A 25025-nucleotide genomic window follows, 5' to 3' on the forward strand; every position below is an offset into this window, starting at 1 on the left:
AATATTTGTAAAGTGCAACAGAGAGTTTCTCTCCGACTTTTCTCAGCAGAACTGCCTCCTGCGCCGATGGTGGCTTCCTATAGGGACAGCATTACCGACATAAGATGTTGATTGACGATCCGAAAGTACTTGTAATAATTTATTTGAATAAAGAATTTTTTTTCTAAACTTCTTTAATAGTGTTTTTTTGCAATATATATATATATTAAAGCTTTTGGAGTGAATGTAAAAGCAACAATACACCTATTTCCTAATGCGATATGCTAATAATTTCTGGCAGTAGAATAACAATGACAAACAGTAAAAATCTTTTTCTATCTATCTATCTATATATAATATATATGTGTATAACTTGAGGAAAAGGGAACCCCTCTGGTAAAAGTTTAGTTAAGATGAAGAATTAGGCGAATCTTCTAGAAGTATCTTTCGTTACTTGAATGAAACTGAAACCCTGACTTTACGTTTAACTTGCCAAAAGCTAAAAATTACAAAAAAAAACTTATGAAAATATACAATGTCAATGCTATTATGTTAATGTCGATGTCGTCTGTAATCCAAAGATAATGTTTCCCTATAATATATTTGCGATATGTACCATAATTTATTAAAAAACTTATATTCCGTATACCTAAAAAAATATAAAAACTGCAAGCAATGAATGTTTCAAATTAAAAAAGGATGCTATTGATAATTTTATTTCGGAAAATATCGACTCCGTGGCGCAACGGTAGCGCGTCTGACTCCAGATCAGAAGGTTGCGTGTTCAAATCACGTCGGGGTCAACTTATTTTTTTTCATTTAATTCTAAATTTTTATTGATTAATATCATAAAACTATAAACATTCCTTTTCGGTATTAAATCAACTATATTGTGTAATAAAATATCTTTCTTCATTTTTGTACAGGCTAGTTGATTTGTTGAAGAGATTGGTAGACGAAGAAAACTAAACCATATTTATTATACATGGTTACGATCATGGGAAGTTTTTGGATGCAAGAAGCGTAAGGCCGGTCATCGTGGCGGTCTTTGAGAGGCGAATAACGGAAGCCAAACCTCTAACCCGCGGAATATGCAAATGCCATTTGCGCAGCGGTGACAGACTGGTCCAAAAAAACTTAAACACAAACTTTTTTTACAAATTACAAGCGCGGATACCACGTAATTAGCTCGCTGGAAACATCGAAAGTTCCCGCCGTAGCTCGGACCGTGAAATTGGTTTTCACATCCCGATAAACGGTTTAAAACAAATCGGATTTTAAACTTTACGATTTAAGTTCTTTTTCTTTTAAAACAAAGGATTATCTTACTGCACTAAAAAGTTAATTTACTTTTTCCCATTTCTCCTGATTTATTTGAAGTGTTCTTGCGGTAAATATTTAAATAAGAATCGACTCTATGGTTTTTAGTCCTTATTGACAAAACAAATATTTCATATGAAATTAAAAACACAGGCCAGGTCTAATTAAGATGCCTGTGCTAATTTAAAAAAAAAACTATAAAACTTACTATTAAACTTTGAAATAATTTAATTGTTAATTTCGCCTTAAAGAAATTGGTGTTTTGTATTAAGACCGCTGTTTGCATTAAATCTTATTCCTATTTTACAAGTTTTATTTTCGTTTCTGATCTCTTAATGTATAAAATAGATTAATAAACTTGTGTAAAAAAAATATTATAAAATAGATTAATAAACTTGTGTAAAAAAATAAACCCTGGTTTCTCTTGGTAGAGCCATAACACACACACTTCACAGATTTCTTTCATATTTTCGTAAGTTTCTTCCTATATCGCAGAAGATTCTTTTGCATATAGTCGTCATCGTCTTGCAGTCAAAAGTCTCCTCCAAAGATATATGGGGGGGTGGGTATACCATGATCTCCAGGCTTGGTAGCATTGGCGATCGCAGTGTGGTAATTTGGTACGCAGAGGACGCTGCTGCCCATCCCCTAGAAATTTGTTTGTAAACAGTAGCAATCCTTTATATCTAATTCACAAAATGTGATGAATTCAAAAACATATATATCCCGGGAATCGAACCTGAGATATACGATCGCGAGTCAGTCACACTCCTCTACTACAGAGGTACCACTGTAACTAAAACACACCCTTGTCGAAGTTTCCACATTCATATGACGACGAGAACCTGGCATTGTAGTAAGTATTGCGCTTAAAGCAAGACTGAGAACACAAACGATTGAAAATTTAAGAAATGGATAAATTTAAGCACTTTACTTTTTTGTCTACCTACTTGAAATCAACAAAGAAGTTAACTTTTAAAACATCATTATGAACTAATAAACATGTGTGCTAGATGGTCAATGATTAGTATATGAGTTATTTATAAACACGATTAGAGACAAAGTTGCGGTGGGGCCTATTTTGTTTTGAGTAGTTTATAATGATATAATACTTCTCGCATTTGACAGTACGCTCTGAACTTCGTACGTTTGACAGTTCACCCGTTGCAATCTTATATTGTTTACAGCTGCCTCGGCCAGTATTTACAAGTCACGAAACTAAATAGTTTATTTCACATTTATTCAATAAATAAAGCGATTTTAATAAGTTACAATGATTTATTTTTTGTATCCGAATGCTACGGACCAGTAACTTTGCAGTAAAGTCTGTCGGGGAGTAAACGTAAATATTTTTAACGCGGTATTATGATTTTACTCATAAATTATTAATAAAGGCTTTTCCTTATTAATATTAATTGCCATAGGCCAAGCGATTTACTTGTATTTACATTTGACAGCATAATATGGATATAGCCTTTAAATTTACAGAATGAAAATCAAGAATAAAAATCCATTTCTTTTAATTAAAACGTCAAGTGGTAATCCAATAGTAATGCAAAATAGCATTCACTTTTTTAAAACTTCACATAAATAGTGTGTATCTCTACGGTCGAATTTTCTTTCAATTCAAACTAATCTATAAAAGAGAAAGCAGCCATCAACAGTCGCATTCATCAATCACCAGGCACTTCCAATTTGTGAGCAGTCACCTGTCTTCTTGATATTTTCGAGTTATTATAATTATATTCTGAATTCAAACAAATCCATGCATATATAAAAACGAATGTTGTTCGTCACGTATCAACTCCTTATGCCGTCAATCATCCGGAACTTGTCACTTATGACCCTTCAATTATCTCCTTTCACCTGTCATCTTGATACCCTTTATTGAAATTATGTTATTTTGAAATCAATTCAATCCATACATAAGTTAGATCAACGTTCAGCGGTCATATATCCACCAGTCTTTTGATATTCTGTGATAAAAAGGAGCATGAAATTTTCATTTAAAACTCCCGGGTATTGGGAAGACAGGTAATTTTTTTTACAATGTTGGTACTATGTTGGTGTCTATAATATTTGCCAAGAGCTTATTTTTGTCAAAAGTTGGAATATTATTCGGGTCAGCCCAAACCATTTTGAATGACGTTATATGTTAAAACGTATCAAGTCTCGATTGATTGAAGTGACTGCATTGGTTCTTTGCAACTTCTTTGCCAAAAACTCGAATGATACCTGTCCGCACAAACGTTTTCGACCTTATTCGACTCCGTGCTGCTTCTAGCTAATTAGCAAACTTAAAAGGTCAATGCGGAGACACCGTTTTGACACAATTGAACAGATAAAAACCAAATCGAAGAAGGTCTATTCCGACTGCTTCAAAATTGCGTTTTATCGGATGGGGATTACTTTGAAGGGAGTGAAATTGGAAAGGATAAATAAATAATTTATATTTTAATAACAAATTTACCTTACCTTTTGATTACGGTATTATGTTACCAGTGACCTGTGTAATCTCGAATAGGTATGTCCATATTAACATATACGTTTGTCATCATTTACCTTACCTCGCCTATGATTGCCCGATATTAGATGCAATGTCTACAGCCATTACGAAAAAATTGACCTCGTAAACTTTTAATATTCGCTCTATTTCCTAACAGCTTTTTATTCTTTCAAATATTTTTATTTAAAAATGATTTCAATGTGTTACCACCTAAGGTGCGTTTTAGATCGAAGCTGTGTAGCGAATCAGGGATGCACTTTCGCGATATTGCTGTATCAGTGTGCAGTGGGCCGTCGATTAACGTGCCTATCGGAATTGCGTGCTTCATGTGCTCCCAGTTCCCACCCCCGGCTTCGCAGGCTTTGTTCGCGAGCTTATGATAAGAGACAATGTTTATTCCCCTACCTCTTTAATAATTTTAATATTAGGGGAACGGGAAAATAATGTCTTTTCTGTCGACTTATTTTACAGAAACACCGATTGATTTTTACCGCTCTCGAATTGAAAATTTGTATACTAGATAGCTAAAGGTTATTTTGTGTTGTGATAACGAAGGTTAATATATTGTCGATTAGAAATAAAAAATTGTTAAAAAATGTAGTCTTGTGAATTTAACTTAAGAAAATGACATTACTTTCCGATCCTCCTAATAAAATACATAAACAAACTTTTTAACTTTAATATTTCAACATCTTATAAACAATACACAACTGTTTTAAATGTCTTATATAACAAGTCGATTCTCGTAGAGGTATTTTGCTTCCGGCGTAACTGTAATTGAGAACAAACGTATTTCGAATTGAATAGAAATCGAAGTTTCTGTCGGAAAGAGTTGAAACTAATTGCGTGGTCTGCGACGAACGGCGGAGCAGTGGACTAACTGCAGGCGCTGCGGTCGCGGAAGTTAAATTGTGCCGGTTAGAGTTCCAATCGGAACAAAGTTGTACATCCGCGCTGTTTGCTATTAAGTATCGATTCAAGTTTCGTTTATTACATCGATCGCTTTAATGTTTCTTGCACAAGAAAAACTGATTAATTTTGTTGCGGTTACTGTATATATCTCGTTATGATAGCCTCCTAGGTTTATTTTAAATGTAAGGATGAAATATACTTAATTGAATCAGGCGTTACCTCGCGGAAGTCCATCCTAAGTAAGAAAATTACCAATATTTAGCCACTTCGTATTTTGGTTGTGTGATTCGCATTGTTTGCCGCATACGCATTTATCGGCGGGCTGGCGGGCGGTGCACTTTGTTACACGACTACCACTGCATGTACGGAAAGTGGCTAAATATTGATGAAAGATACTCAATATGACTCCAAATTCTTTTAAAATGAATATAAATCGCACTATAAATAATCAAAAATGGCAAAAAAATAAATGTATGTTATTCAGTAAAAACATAGCTAAAGGTATGTTTATTTAAGTCCCTATACATCTCTAATCAGATCGAATCATAGCGCGAAGAATTGCTCGTCTGAATTGTCACATGGCGGGGCAAAACGCACATGCAACCGATGGTCGTTGAGACACAAAATTTCTTGAGCGGCGACCACGAACTGGTAGACACAACGTGGGTATACCCACCACTAGGAGGACCGATCACGTAGTTTAGGTCGCAAAAAGTCAATGGATGCGGACAGACTCCAAGCAAGACTGATCATCGTGGTGACCTTTAAGCGAGGCCTGTCTTGCAGCGGGCGCCCATAGACAGAAAAGAACATGAGGAAAAAGATACACCTCTACCCTAAACCAGAGGGACCTTGTACCACTATATAAACATTTTTTTTCTTACTTAGTTTACTACTTACAATATCAAATTACTTAACTCTAGCTCTTAGCATTGTTTTAAGTAAGTAAGAAAAGGACCAATATTTAGCCACTTCCGCACATGCAGTGGTAGTCGTGCAACAAAGTACACCGCCCGCCAGCCCGCTGATAAATGCGCATGCGGCAAACAATGCGATTTACACAACTACCCCCGTTAAATTACTTAACACGTGTTTCATTCCCCCACGGGGCATCTTCAGGTGTTATGCTACACCGATTAGTGCCAAACACAGAGTGACTTGACTTAGGTCACTCTGTGATTTAACGGTGGCAGTTGTTTATAGTTTCATTATTATGTATTCCTTATTATTTTTCAATTTGTTTATCTCTTCTTTTTGTTTTACAATGCTTTTAATTTTGTAACTTCGTTCTGACATGAAAAATCTATCTTTGTTTCTTATAAGATGGGTATGTTAAAACAGTTCTTTCACGTAAAATAACAGCTGAGCTGGTAGCCCAGCGGCAGACGACTGAGAATTGCGATCATATGTCGCTGGTTCGATTTCCGCGATACAACCTTAATTGATTCAAAATTTATGCATTAATTACATGGAATTGCCACAAATTGCAATTAAATTTCCAGAGGATGGACAGCAGCGCCCTCTCTGTACCATAACACCACTGCCAAGCGTGGCGATTATTGTGTATCCTCCCATAGATATCTTTAAAGGGTGCCTTATATTGGACGTCTATGATATCCTGAAACTACGACTAAAACAACAAAAGGATTAACATATAGATATGTGTATATATTTAAAAGGATATAGATAATAAAAACCACACGATTTTTTTTGTATAATACAACTGCCGCATACGATTTTCCGCCAACGACTCGTGAAAATACCGTACCGGTACATAAAGCCCTCATCACACGTGCAGCGTCCGGTAATAATTCCCGATTATGCTGTTATCGCACAAAGCGCAGCGGCGTGTCGCGCTTGCCGTAGCTGATATTACAGATAAGTTATTCCAAGCTGTTTACACATCCGTGTCACACCCGTGGACATTTGTTTGGAGTGATGTAATACAGGTGTTCGGAGTATACTGTAGTTTCCACGCACATGTCAAACTTCACTGTGTACATATATGTTTCCTGTGTGGCCAAATGTGTACGAGTGGACATTAGCTTGTCTAGAGTGCTTATCGTGGATAAACACATGTATGGCGTACATTGACGTATACTTTCACATGAACAATATGTTCAGCAGCAGGTTTCGTAGGTGATCCGGTAGCATAGACACTTGGTAGGAATCCCATATAACCCTGTCCTTTCTCAGAGGATAGAATATCTTGTCTATCAGAAAAATTCCAAAAACGAATGTGTATAGAGGGACGATTGGTTATAGGTATAAAGGCTTTACATGGGTTAATGTATAACTTAATTAATGTACAGTACAACCTATCCAAAAATAAATGGTTTAAAAAATATCATGTACTTTAATGATAGTTTAGTGAGAAAAATCGTTTTTGAAATTCTGATTTTCTTCTTTTTCTTTTCAACCCTTGGACACCCACTGCGAGGTATAGGCTTCCATCAATGATCTCCAAGATGACTGGTCCTGCACTGCTCGTGTTCAGCGACTTCCAGCGATCATAACTATATCGTCTGTCCACATAGTGGGAGGTCAAACCACAGCGTGTAAGCACCGCGAAAGCAATTCGGCCCCAATGGCCGCCGGTTGAACGATTACTGCATATAAAATTAAATATTGTTTACTATCTATCCCTGCAGGCTTTGTACCATCAAAAGCTATTGGACTTTCGTGTATATATACAGGTGTATGATTGAAAATTTATGTAAAGTTTTTCGCTGACAAATATGCTATCTGTTCACTCCTTTAAAGGTTTTATACCTAACCAATCAACCTGCATATCATTATTATTAAATATTAAAGGAAACAACGGAAGGTTTGTAATGTCCTGTTACGCAAAATATTTCCTATGCTCTAATAAATCGAGTGTAACTTATTCAAACTGGATCCAAACTATTCACAGCTTCCTCCCGTCGAAAGATAACACGCAATTTCCGGGCCCGTACGCGGCGCACGGTGTCGGCGGTTATTGACTTAGCGGGAGTTTGCCGGGAGATTATATTACGTGTATAGATTTATATTTGAGTTAGCGACAAACACCTATTCGCTACTTACATTGATTGTTTACTTTTGTAGCGTCGCATTCTACTCGTACTGTGCCGGCAATGATGGAAATACAATCTATTTAACTGTTTTTATATTAACAGCATCTTTGACATGTACGTGGTTGTTATAACTAATGAAACTAAATTAGCTTTTAGTTAATATCACATTAATGAAAGTTTAAGAAAGTTCCAGTTGACGCAAAGCTCCGAGTCAGTATTTTAAGTACAATCATTTCTTAGACAAAGTATATTTATGTATTGTATTATCGATACATCTAGATGTATTGGTGATGGTCTAGTCCACATAACCTTTGTTTCGAAACGACTCAGTAATCATGATTTCTTCTATCAGACAGACATCCACTGCATCCAGCGCTCTCCGGTGACCTCAACAAGGTCTTGTCATCCATCTTATGGATGGACGTCCTGCGTATCACTTGCTCGCGTTGTCTAACCTTCCTACTGTCACTTCATATTTTTGACCCGCGCTATTTGGAGGCCTCTTGTACCCCTATCTATCTTCTATCTAACTATTGTATCTTTGGGAACAGGCTCGTTTTTTATTTTTTAATAATTTTTCCGTTTTCCATTTTTATTTCCATACTCTCCTACCATGCTTCACATGATCTACTTTTCTTCTAGTTACATTCTACAATTTTTATCTTACTTATCCTTACTTAGTAACATTCATTCATCGTCTCACTTCCTTCGCCTCGTTCCTTAATATCACAGGTTTTTGTTACATCATTTATTTACATAGTATATATAAATATATATATATATATATATACATTTTACATTTTTAATTTATTTATCATTATATATCACTGCCAATTCATATTACAACAGCTCAGCTGTGTCGGTAATTTTCGTTTCTCTAAAGAGTCCCTCATTTCTTATTCGTTCTCGTAGGAAATCCCTGGCACATCCCTCGCCATAGCATATTTTAAATAAATATTGACATAACGGAATTCTGTATTTAAAATAAGTTTAATTTTAAACTTCATAATGGCAAGTGTTTCGTGTTTAAATTTAACTTCGGCGTCCGTTTCGAAATTGAAATGAACGGCCGGAGTAATGAGGTCACGTGCACTCAATGTTATTTAACCGAGAGCCCGCGGTCGCTTCGGCCGGTCGGAGTACTTCTCCGAGACGGATACCGAATTATGTTTATCTTAATGCCCGATACGGACCTCAAAGAATAGTGCGAAGTTTAGATTTGAAACCGCACGCAAAAGGAAGTGAGGTTAATGCGTGGGATTGTAGTAACAAATATATATGTCTTTGAACGAAGCTGTTGTGTGAAACTTATACTATAAGTACTATGCATGTACTATTTGTTCAAAAGTATTTTGGTTCATTTTATGTATATGTGGTTTAGATTATATTTTAGGTAAGCATATTTTTTATAATGGTAACTTTTGGTTGAAGATGACAACATCGTGTAAAAAAGTCGAAGGAGGGAATAACGTGTGTGTGTGTGTGTCTGAAAATGATTATTTAATAAATATTGAAATGAGATTTGATTCGAATTTTGTTATGATAGGTGCGATATAGCAAGGCCTCCCATTATGTCAAGTTGCGGACAGCATAAGATTAGTCATCATCGTAATCCTTGGGGTAGACCAGGGATGAGCAACCCGCAACCCTCGAGGCAAGTAAATTTTAATTTATTTTTCTAGAATTAAGGCTTTAAAGATAATAAATGTGTCTAATTAGTTGTAAATCGGTTAATTACGAACATATATTACGTTTAGAACATGGTTTGAACCTTGAATATATACTTTATTTTTTTTCATAGCCCACTGTTTTTGAAACTGCGGCCCTCCGACCGAAAACGGTTGCTCACCCCTAGGGTAGACCTAAGTCTTGTAGAGTGCGTCTATTGTTTCATATGATGATAATGCGTTTTTTTATCACGAGACGTCAAAGTTGAATGTTACCGGAGAAAAATAAAAAGGAAAATAATTAACTTAACTTAATTGCTGTTTCTCGATGGTGGTTTATCATAGTTTTGAGGAGTCTTGGAGAACATCCATCAGAATTTAAGGCCTTCTGGATATTATACCTGGTCCTGGAAGGAAATACACAGACGCCAGCAGCTCTGCATTGCTGATTTAAAGAGAGATTAACTTCTGTTACAACACAACAAGCATCGATGATACGCCCGTGATGTATTTTGAAAGTTAAGAAGGCTTTGAAAGACGCCATGACATCCTTTCACACGCTTCCTCCTACAACGATAGACTAGCCTTAGTTTTAAATACAGCGAGTATAAACCTTCAGCGTTGTGAGCTTTACATTGCTGCTTTAAAAAGACATGCAACTTATGTTTCAAGACAGCGAGCACCGATGATACACCCGAGGTCGTGTTTCAAAATGTTACAGTACAACAAATATTAGGTTAACATCAGCTCGAGGCCTTCATACATAAATTGTGAACTCTGTTTTGTACTACGAATTAAAATTCACACGGCTCCTATTTAGGAGTCCACCGCCCACGGCGTGCAGGGGATAATGCAATCTAACTCCGTGCTATAAATATTAAAGTTGCGTGCGCTAATTGCGGCGGCCCGGCGGACTTTGTGTCGTATATCACGGCGTACGGTATTGAAAACATCGCCCTCCAACTTCTACACGGCCGGCCCACCGCGTGCTTTTGTCCGAAGCTCCCGATCGAGTAATACGGGGGAAGTTTTTACGACTGTTAATAGTTTTAATTCATAATAGCGAGCACTAAAATAAACCCGACTGAGTTTGCTGCGCCATTTGTGATCAGCATACGAGTATTTGTTAATAACACATTTGCATACAAAATTTTCCAGCACCCTTTTTAAATGTTTAAAAGCTACAATACGTCATTGTCAGGCGCAACAAACAGGGGGTTCCCACGCCAGAGCGCTCCATATTTTCGTCGCATGAAAGAGGGCGCCTTACAATATTTCTCGCCTGGTGATTGACTAGCGGTTTTTATAAGTTCAACATTGTTTTGTAATTATCGGCTTAGTTTGATCAATATACACACTTCTACTTTATGTTATTATTACTTCCCAAACCCTTGGGAGAATTCCAGAATAAATTCAGTTATAAGTTTTATAACAATAACATATTTAAATGCTTTTTACTTAACTTTTAGTTATAGATATATACGTGATATGACAAAAAAATTGGAAATTTGCTTAAGGTGTTCAAAGTTTCAAGCGTAGAGATACTGTTGGTGAAACATATCTGTTTATATCGATCACAAGCGTCTGCGAGAGTTTCATATTATTAAAAATTATTAACCACGGCCATGAATAAATAATGTCATGATAATCTAGTAATAAAGATTTTCACTATTCGGATATTAAAATTAATTATTTTTTATTGCTATATGTTCCCGAAGATATATTAACATATCTATGAGTGGTCACTGTATCCAAGGTGGCTAGAAATCTGTGTAAAAGGTTTTTGCTGACAAATGAGCTATATATACATCTCTTTAAAGCTTTAACATCTATAAATAATCATCCTGTATTTTAATTTAACTGTTATAAGTTTTACTTGAATTACCCAAATAAGACGTCATAACAATTACACAAATTCATCATCAAATTCAAATGTGTTGTCATCAGTTTTTACTGTATAAAACTCTCTTGCTACAAAGTACTAATAAACTAGTAGAGTACCTTTGAGGTATGGAACAATATTCGTCCAATCCCATAATTTTTCTCACGCAATGTTTACGAATTATTTTACAAAGAAATTAATTATCTTTATTTAAATCAGACTACGAACTAACCGAATGTATACGTTTTTGTAACCTCTAGAGGATACTCAAAGTTTTCTATAAAGAGATTTAAATTTTGCGTACAATAAAATACTATATGACCCATTGAGGATGAAAACGACTATTGTGTCTTTTTGTAATTTATTACCTATTTTTATTTATGCAGTTATTTTTTGTAACTAAATACGAGGGTGAATCAAAAAGTTCTTAGAAGTGCATATATATGAAACCTTTTTGGATCAAGTTCGATATTCAAATTAAAGAGTGTCTATCACACTATATTTATGCAGACTGTCACTTGTTTTTGTCAGTTCGTTCGCATGTAATAAATTTTTTTGTGCAACGAGTTGTTAAAAAGTCAAAATTATGGATCAAAGTGAGTTACGTGCGGTGATAAAATATCTCAGTTTGAAAAAAATGTCTACCAAGGAAATTTTTTTGGACATTCAGCAGACATTAGGGGGTGATGCTGTACCCTATTCTACGGTTGCGTACTGGGTGGCTGAATTTAAAAGAGGTAGATCAAGCTGTAAAGATGACCCGCGTTCTGGGCAGCCTTCAACCTCCGTTACAGAAGAAAATGTCAAAAAGGTTGAGAATCTGGTTTTGGAAGACAGAAGAATGACTATAAAACATATAGCTGAGATCCTAAAGATATCTTTTGGTAGTGTTCAATCCATTTTAATTGATTCACTGGGGTTCAAAAAAGTGTCTGCAAGATGGGTGCCACGAATGTTAACCGACGAAAACAAAAAGCGACGTTTGGAAATTTCCAAGCGTAATCTCGAAATGTTCCAGCGTGATTCGGATAATTTTTGCCGTCGTCTTGTCACCATGGATGAAACGTGGGTCCACCATTTTGATCCTGAAACTAAAAGACAAAGCATGTCTTGGAAACGACCATCCTCTCCATCCATTAAGAAATTTCGAGTTGCTCCTACCGCTGGCAAAGTTATGGCCTCTGTGTTCTGGGATAGTGAAGGAATCCTTTTTATTGATTACATGCCAAAAGGCCAGACGATTACTGGACCCTATTATGCAAATTTAATCCCGAAAGTGCGTGAAGCGATTAAAGAAAAACGTCGTGGAAAACTGTCGTTGGGCGTGTTGTTCCTTCAAGATAACGCTCCTGCTCATCGATCGGAAGTTGCGCTCAACGCAATCCGCTGTGCTGGCTTCAATCTCTTTGACCACCCACTATATTCTCCGGACTTAGCCCCAAGTGATTTTCACTTATTTCCAAAATTAAAAGAGGAAATTCGTGGAACAAAATTTCACGATAATGACGCGGTTATAGCTGCCGTAGAGGACTTTTTCGAGAGTCAAGAAAATATTTTTTTTTCACAAGGAATAAGGAAATTAGAAACGCGTTATTCTAAATGTATTGCATTGGAGGGAGATTATGTAGAAAAATAAAATATTATTATTTAAATCTTTGCATTTTTTAATATTGATTCCAAGAATTTTTTGATTCACCCTCGTATATATGTTACGAACGGTTTACGTTGCGCTGAGAGTGAATACACGAAGCCTTACCACGCACCCCGCGTCTGGATAGATTCGCCGAAATGAACAGATAGCGATCTCTACCACCAGCACGCAGGCCAAGGAGACGAAAGGACCCGTGCACTCTCTCAGACATAGTTTCTCGTAACATAGCGTAGTTAGTTTGTATTTAATAATGTTAATTACAAATTTCTTAGCTATATCGTCCTGAGAGTTTCTTTTGACAGCTAGCCCCGCGTGTCACGCTACAGTCCGCTAAATATTAAAGTGAAAGCGCCTCTGTATAATACAGCTGATAGCGCAAAAGAATATATGTGGTAATCGGGATGCAGGGATTGAATTTCAAATCCTTCGTGGGGCACAAATATTAAAAAAAAAAAACTCCTAACCTTTACTGCGCACGCTCCTTCGCCGTTCAAACGTCGTCTGTCTCCCTTCTTCTTATACGCCTCTCGCTTGTACCATCTGACATTTCTATTCACGCATACTCTTACGTTCCATTCCACATATATACAAAGTAAATAGTATAAAAACAAAGAAAATTAATATTAAGAATGGAAAACAAAGCCTGCATTCAATCTATACTGTAATTTTTATGGTCGGGTTATCGAAAAGACTTAAATAAAATTCACATTTTTTAATAAAGTTCAATAACCTTCTCTGAGGTTTGTATTAATATTAACCATTTTAACAATATTTTTTTCCAACAAAGTAATTATCATTACCAGCTGTTCCCGGCTCGCTTCGCGTAGTCTGCCTTTTACAAGTGTATTTTTATGAAATTCATTGGTAATTTTAGCAAAAATAAAAACATGTTTTAAGCAAGTTATTTATACTGTTATCAAAACTTAAAGTGAAATCGCTATGCTAAACTCCCGGGGAAGGCAGGTAATTTTTTTCCAAGTTAGAAAGACTGACTATAATATTCGCAAAGCGGCTGTTTGTTAAAAGGTTTAATTATCTGTACACATTTCAAATTTATCAAATGCGTCAAGTCCCGATAGGTGTCAAAATCACTTAATTTTTTGGCAAAAAAGCGTCGACTCCATGTGACTCTTGGCTATCAGCAAACTACAAAAGGCGGGGACGCCGTTTTGAAACGATTGAGGAGATAAAAACCAAAGGCCTTGTAGGCTCTACCGGATAAGTGTATTTAGACTGTCTCAAGGTTTGGAAAAAGAAAGAGAATGAAATTGATTTGGGAGAATAAATAAAGAATTTATATTGTATAAACAAATTCAACTTACTTTTTAAACAAAGTATTATATTTAATGGAATCAGGCGGGCATCTTCAGGAGTTATGTTACACCGATTAGTGCCAAAATGGCCCGTGGAGGGGTGAAACACGTGTTGAGTGATTTAACGGTGGCAGTTGTGTAGTTCGCATTGTTTGGCGCATGCGCATTTGTCAGCGGGCTGGCGGGCGGTGCACTTTGTTGCACGACTACCACTGCATGTGCGGAAGAGGCTAAATATTGGTCCTTTTCTTATAAAGTATTTTATATATATATATAATTCTCTCTGAACTCTGCTGAAGGTTCGACATACACCTACAAAAATTGTACTCTCTCAGCCTTAGTTAGCCTTAGTTGCAGAGATAGACACGTGACAGATCACGTGACTATCTCGTTCGATCGTTAGCAAACTCGTTGTGCATGAGCCCGCGAAGGTTTCTAACTTTGGTACGATCAACTTTCGACTGATGCCACTGTTATTACAATGAATTGAATACATTGCCACATCAGTTCATGCTGATCTGAAACAAAACCACGAACGAATGATGACGCCTTCAATTGTGGACGATATAAGACTTTATATATTTTTTAAAATTCATGACCGGCTTACACAATTAAAATGAAATGGAAAAAATAAATAAGTAAACTAATTTTTTTTTGTAAAGTTCCTCACGAACGTAGTCGCGGTCCACAGCTAGTTTGTTATTAAACTAAACGAAACTCATACGAATTACGTAAAAATAAATACATACAAACTACTTGTAATATGTTTGTAAATTCGCATAAAAGAAATTCCCTCTAATGAGTTCCGGGTGGCTACCGCAAAGCTAAACATTTTAGAGCTTTTTATAAAAAAAAACTCGGGCGGAAAGCTCGCGGTTCGACGTAATTAATTCGCTTTCAAAAGCGAATTAAGCTGCGCCAATGTGACTTAAAAAAAGGTAGAGGAGGTCTTGTAATCGTTATTTAGTTACAACGTCCGACGTTAAGGCTTAAGCGGAAACACCGTTCAAACAGCAAAGGCTATATGAAAGTTTACACCTTTGTAATATTAATAGTTTAAATATTATGCCAAAGTGTCTGCTGGCAAACTTAAATAAAAATTCATTATATAAATATATATACATACATATATAATTTGGTATGTTATCCAAATATATTCCGTCGAGTTGTATACGCTATTCAGAACGGAGCCTTGCGTTTTGCGCAACACGCTACAGTAGACTTGGTTCAATTGAGCTCGATGAACATTTTACAATAAATTCAGAAAAGTTCGTGTATTGTTATTGTAAACTCCATCTTTGAGGTAGCCATGTAAACCAAAATAAAGAAGTTAATTCAAGTGACCCCAGTGGCCCAGATATCAACAAAGCACTGAACAGTTTCCGGGAGAAAGCTTTTCGAAGCAAATTCATCGAAGGTTTGGTCATGTGTGGAGTCGAACCATTCTGTTGGAACTACGTTTTTATTAAACAAAAAGATAAAATATAAAATTTATTCATTCGAAATCGGAACTTTCAACAGAACTCATATTGATCGACAACTTTATTTTATGTTTAACTATACTGTTCTACGTTAAGTGTAATAACTATGGAGAAGAAGCAGAAAGGAATTCAACAACGACACATCTTTTATGTTGAGCATGATGGATTTCTCGCGCGTTCAGCAAAAACAAGTACTTAATCCTGCGTCGAAGATTCAAACTACTGACATTCGTCGTTTGGCCTCGTGCATTTTCGGAAACAAAATGGTCCAATTATCCCATTCGTGGATTGTGCACACCAAACAGTTACGCCGGGGCAAATCAATAGTTTTTGATATTTCAGTCGAGGGTCGCGAGGTCCTGGAGACCAGTAACGACATTTTGCTTGTTAATATGACCGTCTATATGAAAATGATCTACGTCGCTCCAAAAAATGAGATTTACATTTTGAACACGTTTGAACATCGACTTGTGGAAACGCCTCAAGGTTTGACTACTTGTTTTGGTACCTAGTTACATAGGCTATACAGACAGTTGCTTAAACAGAAATCTACAATATTTAATGGAATCAGGCGTTACCTCGCGGAAGTCCAAAATGCACCGCCCGCCAGCCCGCTGATAAATGCGTATGCGGCAAATAATGCAAATCACACAACTACCACCGCCAAATCACTCAACACGTGTTTCACCCCTCCACGGGGCATCTTCAGGAGTTATGTTACACCGATGTGTGCCAAACACAGAGTCTTCTTACTTAGAAATCTACAAACATTGTTACATTCCGACCACAGCCACTGATACGGACGCTTGAAGTGACCCTAAGCGGGTGTCTCCCCGTATGCCGCGCTCTGCATCTAGAGGAACTGCACCGAGCGTGCATATGCGAAACCTCATCCGCGTCAACTCTTCAACAAGTAAATTTACAAGGATTACATCACGATTTTGACTTCTTGTAATGGACGTATTACCATCATGATCTGGATTAATGGTAATGTAAGACGTTCTCTGATGAACAAAGGCCTTTCCTTTTGATTTGCTGTATGACTGCTGGGAAGTGCCTTACATTCAGAGTTACACTTTGAGCGTAGAAGTCATACGTTACGCTTGCCCACCAGTGGACTCCACTATATAACCTTAATATCCTGATGGATACTTACTAACAAAATTTCAATTACGACTTCTAAATTAGTTCTATATTTACAATGCATAGCCTTTGATTTGATAGTAATTTTGTACACCTTTTTTGACTGTTAAAAATAAATCTAATTAGTTAAACATGTAAAAGATTTAAAGAGATGAATGTATAGCTAATATATCAGCCAAAGCTCTTGCACCTTTTTTCAATCACCCCGTATAAAGTGATTACTCTGAAATATGTTATTTTATTGCAATGCAACAGGCCATTAACTTTATTCAGTACAAATTTTGCCGAGACAGATAATAAACAGTAATTATTTTTTATAAATTGGGATTCGAATATTTAAAATAATTTTTCTTGTTATATTATATTATTACTACATAAATCCTTTAAATTTTTACTACATTTTTTCAATTACACAAATTTACTGCATTAAAGTTTTTACATCAGTTATAAACTACGAGTATATAGTATGTTTAATATATATCAAGTATATCATATATCATTTATTAAGTTTACATATTATATATTAGGTATCAAATTAAAGTAACATTTTCGTTGAGCAAAAAACACTTTACCGAAATATTAACTTTAATTTCTTCGTTATGGGCGTCCTAAAACGTAACCGGGTTACTCTAAGTGAAATAAGTTTAAACGGTTAAGTACCAGGTCAGGTGAAGAGGTCACGTACGGCTGAGGCAAGTGTCACAGAATACCTTCATTATAGAGACACTTTGCGAATTTAAGTGACACTTACACGCAGTAGAATTTTCGACACATACTCACCTAGACTACGAGACTAGAATATATCTAATCATTTGTTATATCCACTTTAGATAATTTACTGCGTGTTCTGTGCATAAAAAGAAGAATCACCAAAGATATTTCGCGTCGGCTCCAAGTCTTCGTTAACAAATATCTTCGAAGTATTCTCGGTATATCCTGGCCTGAGAAAGTCTCCAACGTAGATCTCTGGGAGCGCTGCGGTGAGATGCCGATCAACCAGCAGATCAAACGCCGCAAGTGTAACTGGATAGGCCACACACTCCGAAGGGACCCTGATCACATACAGAGGCAAGCCCTAGAATGGAATCCTTGAGACAAGCGAAGACGTGGCCGCCCAAAGCAAACCTGGCGGATGATCACTGCAGAAGTGAAGGCAGTTGGAATGACGTGGAGCGAAGTAAAGCGCGAGGCTCAAGACCGCTCGGGATGGCGACGTACTGTCCACAGCACGTCCGAGCGTCCACGCCATCTTAGAGGCATAGGAATAAATGATGATGAAACTAATAAAAAAAATCTGAAACTAAATTTAAGGAAAAAAAATAGCTTAATTTAGTGTAAGTAGTTTTTTTTAGCGTTCGCCCTGCCTATTATACCGGAAGGTCATTACAACCATAAAATATGTTTTAATTATTATATTATTTTATTTCCCTTACTCCTTTCTTCCTTCGGAATATCTTGTATTACAATTTTCCCCTGTCCTGCGCAATCTCTATCTCTTTTCACATTAAAACCGTCTCCGTTGTATCACCTACCTTCCCTGATCTCCGTTCCTAGACCACAGTTCACTACATTATCACATTTTGTTACATTGTCACAATTTCAACCCAATTTCGATCTTACTTACATTTTATTTCTAGTTTCATTTTTATACAGTGTAAAATAGTTTAAGATTAAAGTTAGGAACCTGTTTACGAACAGACTCGAGTAACTTAGTTAAGTAAAATTTGTGACACGCAGAAATATGAGCAAAAAAGAGAAAGAGATAGAGAAATATCAACTGTTATCGTAAAAATAAAGGCACGAACGCAAATATCAGTAATACATAGATTTAATTAATAAAAAAGGATTAAAGAGAGATAGTATAGGAGATCAAAACTTCCAAATAGTTGTATCAGGAAACTGAAAAAGATGAAATAATAAAGGCTTTTGTCAAACTAAATATCTGTTATCATAAGTGCGCGGCAAATTCGACGGAGAAATAAAATTGAAAATACGTGATCTCGTTTACCCGCGCCGGCAGCTTTATACTCGTATTCGGAGCTTATTTCACCGGAACCTTATCTTAACTTAATAAAGACCTTTCTAACGGAGATTTTTTACAAAGAGATTACGTTTAAGTAGACTTTAAGGAAGAAGCTTTCTTTGTGAAATTTAACAAACCATTGCCAACCGATCCTTTCGATTTTTCAATGCCTAATCCAATATTGTATTATCACTGAATAAGCTCTGGTTTCATACTTTATGTAAATAAATTATTTTTAGAAGCGTATTTAAGGTTTTTCCATAATTTGAACATTTTCCGTATTCGATCACACTCTTTATTAATTTTAATACATTATCGGGTAATCATGACAGAGTTATTGACAGAGTAATTGCGTATTTTCATCATCTCCCGTCATATCTCTTTTCCAAGCACTCATTTATAGGCCTCTGTCTTGCATCCATTGAAAAACATTGAGCCTTTCTACCCTGGACAACAAGACCATGGCGAAATCTTTCTTTCACTAACATAACCAAGATATTTAAAAATTGTGAGATCACCGTGAGGCGTTGCTTCACCTTGAGCTCCTGGAGAAGGTGGACCGTAATCGATGATGAGTCATTGATCCACAGGCTCTATGACTTGCGAATCTATAGTCACCAGTGTCGAGTTCATACGGAAACAAGAGTGTGGCCAAAGTATTTGCCCAGATCGAATGAATGTTGTTTTCAGCCGATGAAAGTTCACTGCAAGGCATAGGCCTCCCTCAACCTCAACATCAACAACATCCTGCGACCTTAGCTATATGTCATCGATCCTATGGGTGTTCACCCACGTCACGTCTATCAGCTCGACGTGCAATTCCTCGAGCTACGTCGGTGATATTGATCCTTTTGCCGATCTAATGATTTCTGATTCCATCACGCGGCGAAACTCTAAGCGTAGCCCTCTCCATTGCTCTTTGAGTGACTCTGAGCTTTATCATGAAGCCCGTTGTAAGTGACTACGTTTCGAATTCATATGTCATTACCGGCAATCGAGTGACTACCAAGAGGAAATACTTGAAGCCCAGCATATTCACAACTTTCTTCTCTAACGCCGTATTTCCATGGCAATGTTGCGCTTTCGTTCTTTGTGCTTCTGCATTCTATAATTTCTAAACATCGTAGAGCACCACTAAAAAGAACAATAATATTACAAGAAAAGGTTCATATCGCTGGCGAAACCGATGGCCTTTGGGGATGAAAGATTCTCGAGTTGCGAACATGAGGCGGTAGACGTGGTATACACCCTGCAAGATAGTCTGACGATATCATGCATGCATGCAGCCAAGAGTATGACCATTCTTGGTGATCTTTGGACAAGTCCTATACCTTAGAGTGGGCGGCTGATATGATAATGAAGATAAGAAAGAAAAAAGTATTTTTTGTTTTTAACACGTTCACTGCGGCTTGAGGTCGATTCAGCCTCATGGTAGACTTTGCACTGGTGCGGCGCGTAAAACTCATGTTTTCTCTCTAGTGCGGCGGCTGTTTACACTCAACCTATGAGGTATGACAAAAACAAATATAGCTTTCTTTATGTCTGCGAAGCATTGACTCAATATTGTAAAAAAATATATGAACAAGAGGCAGAAAAGGCCTCAACCGCACTACTAGGAAGTTCAGCTTGAGGCTGATTCGACCTCAGCCGCACCAGCTGAAAGTTCTTCAAAATTGGGCCCGCAGTGAACGTGTTAATTATTATAATTAAAGTTAGTTACATTGCACTTATTTTAACAAGTATTACGTACATAAGTTACCTCACCGGCATAAAGTGGTAAAAACTCCAAAAAAAAACCTCTCAAGCAAGAGGAACTTCCTGTTAACTCAATAATCTTTCCATTATAATTATTATAAATTTTAAAACTTTTCTTATGATTTTCTTTTACGTTTCCAACCTGCTTGTTATAATTTATACAAATTTATAAAGAAGAAAATTCAATGTTTCTGTTTGGAATGAAAACTGACGTTCTATAATGATTTGTAAAGGCGGTAGTAAACACGGAGTTATAAAAAAGCTCACACAACGCCGGAGGCAGTTTATGAATTTCACAGCTTGACGACTGGAGCCTTTCGTGAAATTGAATAATGGATCCGGTCATTCATTTCTCAGATGAGCCGCGCTCCAATTTCAACCTTCATTTATTTTTGTTTACAATAATAATTTCATTTTGTTCTATTTGCCTTCAAATGTTTATGAATTTTCCTTTACTTTTTAATAAAGGCGTATACGTACAGGATGTTGGGAAATAGGTGTTAAATGTTTAAACCGGTGCGTGCATATATAGCTCAGTTATTACCAATTTAATTTACACCCTTTCACAAAGTCAATAGATTCAAAAATAAATAAATAATGTAATAATAATTAAGTAAAACAATGATATTTCTAAGTTCGACTTACTACATAATGAAATTATTATTTACTATCTGTCCTTACAGACTTTGTACTGCCAGAAGTCATTGACCTGTCGCATTCCAATAAAAAAATGAATCAATTTACGAGACAAAATTCAGCGATCACATTATACGGGATGATTCAAAATAGGTATACAACACTTAAAGCTTTTACACTGGTTGGCGAGCGTGTGGACTGTATAAATAATAAAAAATATAGATTTAATATACGAAAACGATGGTGGTAAATTAATTATAACCTTACAAAACTAAATTACTGTAAAATAATACTTAATAAAGGACTGACAGAACAAACGAACATCAAACTGCCAAGAGACAATAACTGTCAATATAAAAAGTATAAAAAACACATAAAAAAAGATAAAAAGAGATTCTAAATGTCTCAGCTAGTCGCCAACAACACCTGTCATCGATCATCCTGTATAGACAGTTTATACATTAAAAACCTTGTCTATATGTATTAACAATGCAAATAATAAGCAGCGACAAAAAAGCTTCCTATTGTAACTGACATTTTAAGTCAAAATCAAAATAGCTTTTTCATATAAGATCATTGCAATAACCTAAAATTGCTTACCTCATAAGATAACATGAAGTTGTCAAAGCTCCTTCAAAGACAACTGAATGAGATTTTATTATAAAAACCATAGTTTGAAAAATTATTTTGAAAAATAAAATCAACCCTAAATTAAAATTCTCCAAAAAAGAATTTTGATAATGCCTTGAACCTCGGGAATATATTTATATGATCGACAACTTGTTATATATTTACTATAGTAATCTATTTATTTATGGTTTGCAACGTGTCATTACTGCATATATATACATATATATATATATATATATATATATATATATATATATATATATATATATATATATATTTATATATATATATTTATATATATCATTAAGTGTTCTGTAAAAATAATTTTATATTTTTCTTTCACGTCACACAAAGGTTCCAGTGGTCATTCGTTCTACTTGCTATATAGCCTGCCTATTGCTTCTTCAACCTGCCGATCCGTTCTTTCATAATTGTTTACAAATAATGATATAAATAGGAAAATAATAACATTAAATTACATATCACATCGCTTCATAAACACCGAGTATTGTTTGCAGAGTTAGTAATCGAAGTTAGCAAGTTAGGCTTCCAGCCGTGTCGGGCATTCCGAAAGTTGCCCCCGCAGGTGAGCCGCCGGGGGCGGGCGGGCGATCTGAGCCCGGCTCTGAGAGAGTTTGCGTTGTAATGCTATTGGCTTGGACGAGATTGACAACTGCTCAACAAGTATGTTGCGGGAATATACGATACTTGTTACACATTATATATATATGTATGAATGTTGTATTATTGTACGTTTGTACAGAATACAAATTTAAAATATATTTTCATATTTATTAACTATTTCTTTAGAAACGTATTTTAGTAATTATGTACTACAATAAAAGAGATTGAATCAAGAAATAGGAGATTCATAGAGGAAGGAAGAGAACGTAACCCAGAGGATTGGCAAGTCGATGTGACAGTGAACAGGTTATATAGAACAGAGACCAAATGTTTGCTATATTTTTAAGGTTTTGGAGTGGAGACCACGGATAGGCTAGCATACAACTTTACAAGGTAGACAGAAGACCTTATGAAAGTCGTTGGCAGTTACTTGATACAGGCCACTACCAACAGATCTTATTAGAAATCAATAAATGAGTCCACTGTCCGGCAGGTAAGTTATACATCAGAGATAATAATGACTGGACCACTTAAACTTATCGATTCACGACATCCTTACACGGTTAAAGTTACTTCCACCCGCACTATGTTTTGCGTATACTTTTATAGTGCGAACAGCCAAGAAGTGGAACAACCTTCCGGTTTCCAAACAATTGTAACTTGGGAGTCTGCAGGAGATCAGGAGAGACAGAGGTTAAATGCTTCGCTTAGAAAAACTTTTTTTGGAACTTTTATAGATTAGCTTATTTGTAAATAGGTGCAACGATATACATACGTGTGGATAGATGTATACGGTGAGGTGGAAAGATCATGACGCTTTAAATGCACATTTTGACACCGCTCGGCACGTAACACCCGGCATCTGGCATGCCGGGAATTCCCCGCTATACTATTTTAAGTCATTTCCCCGTATTTATTAGAAGTTTCGTTGCACCGTTTTATCTCTCCTGGTTTACAGGATGATTTGATTTTAGGTGCAAAAGCTTTTAATTAATAAATCATTTGTTGGCAAAATATTTTTCACACTTATTCCCAATCACCTAGTGTAAAGTGATCACTTTGAATCTTACTAGATTGCGATAGTTCAATAACTTGTGAGAGTCGTATATACACTGATGTGATGTCTGAATGAATAATAGGTGTAAGATTTTGTGGGCGAGCGTAGCCGACGGGCGAACTTAGTGTGCCGAATTAGTGCAGCGGGCACATGCACGCACCGGTGACGCGGGCGCAGACCTTTTGTTACTTTTGTTTCTTTTATTTCTTTTGCGCCTTTGTTCTATTGCCCGCTTTCACTCGGTCGCGGAGCACATTGCGCCCCAGAGTCCTACGACGAATGCACGTCCTTTTTGCTCGCACTCAAGCGCTAATAAAAATTTGTTCGTGTGTTAAATAAATTGATAAAGTGTTACAAACGTCTTTTAATAAGATGCTAACTCCTTAAACTTATGGTTAATTTTAATATATATTAATTGAAATTTTTACGTACTTTATTATTTTTAGAAACATTAATTTTGGACATGGTGTACTATATATCAATTGACAGCAAGTTAGCTAAACATTTAAAACTTGAAAGGTATTACTTCGTTAACTAATCATCCTGTATAATTATTATTAATAAAGATTATTTCAGACAAAGTTTGGTGAAGTCAAATTCATGACAGTACATATAATGTTTTGAATTGAAAATATTATAAAGTAAATTATAAATATATATAAAAAGATATGAATAATGTGATCACTTGAAATAAAGACGAGCTTTTAACACCCTTTTCCATATTCTATGAAGTAAGTTACAACTTGGTTAACATAGACACGTAACATAACTTATGTAATAAATTTGAAAAGATTACGAAACAAATTGTTGTAAGTAATAAGGTACAGAAATGAATTTCTCTAATTAAAGGAAAAAAGATATGAGCGTGTTTTGATTATTCATAGCACATTTTTAAGTTCCCAAGATTGCTCGATTTTCTATGGATTCTTATAAACTAAGACTTACGACATTTTTCTTATAATTTACACAAGTTATCACTCTAAATCAGGGGTGGGCAACCTTTTCGATCAACAGGTCAATTTAATTTTTTTTTGGAGGGCTGTACATAATTTGACACTTATTAGTAATTTACAAAACTTTAGTAGTTTTAGTAGGCAATAGACGTACACATTTGAATGCAAAATAAAAACTAACGAGAAAAATGAAATTACTTGAAATATGTAATGAGAAATTTTTTTATTTTTATACAAGCTGATTGCAGCTTTCTTATCGTGGCTCACTCAGTCTGGTCATTTTGTATTAACTGTTTTAGTTTAGTATGCACTACCATTTTAATATAACTAGTTTTATTATAATATATTGATAAAAGATAATCGATCATATAAATTCAATTTTAGAAATAATCGGCGGATTACATAAGTATCTTTAACGGGCCGCGTGTTGGTCATCC

General features: G+C 35.9%; 1 non-coding gene across 1 annotated transcript; it reads left to right on the top strand.

Moving 5' to 3' along the window:
- The first annotated feature begins 710 nt into the window (after window positions 1–710).
- On the top strand, window positions 711–782 carry TRNAW-CCA (transfer RNA tryptophan (anticodon CCA)). The gene has a single exon. It is a non-coding gene; the product is annotated as a tRNA-Trp (tRNA).
- The last annotated feature ends 24243 nt before the right edge of the window (window positions 783–25025 follow it).

The sequence above is a fragment of the Battus philenor genome, unplaced genomic scaffold, assembly GCF_028537555.1.
Source record: "Battus philenor isolate CCGP_79_NKW_IND1 unplaced genomic scaffold, ilBatPhil1.0.hap1 SCAF_2, whole genome shotgun sequence".
NCBI classification, from domain to species: Eukaryota; Metazoa; Arthropoda; class Insecta; order Lepidoptera; family Papilionidae; genus Battus; species Battus philenor.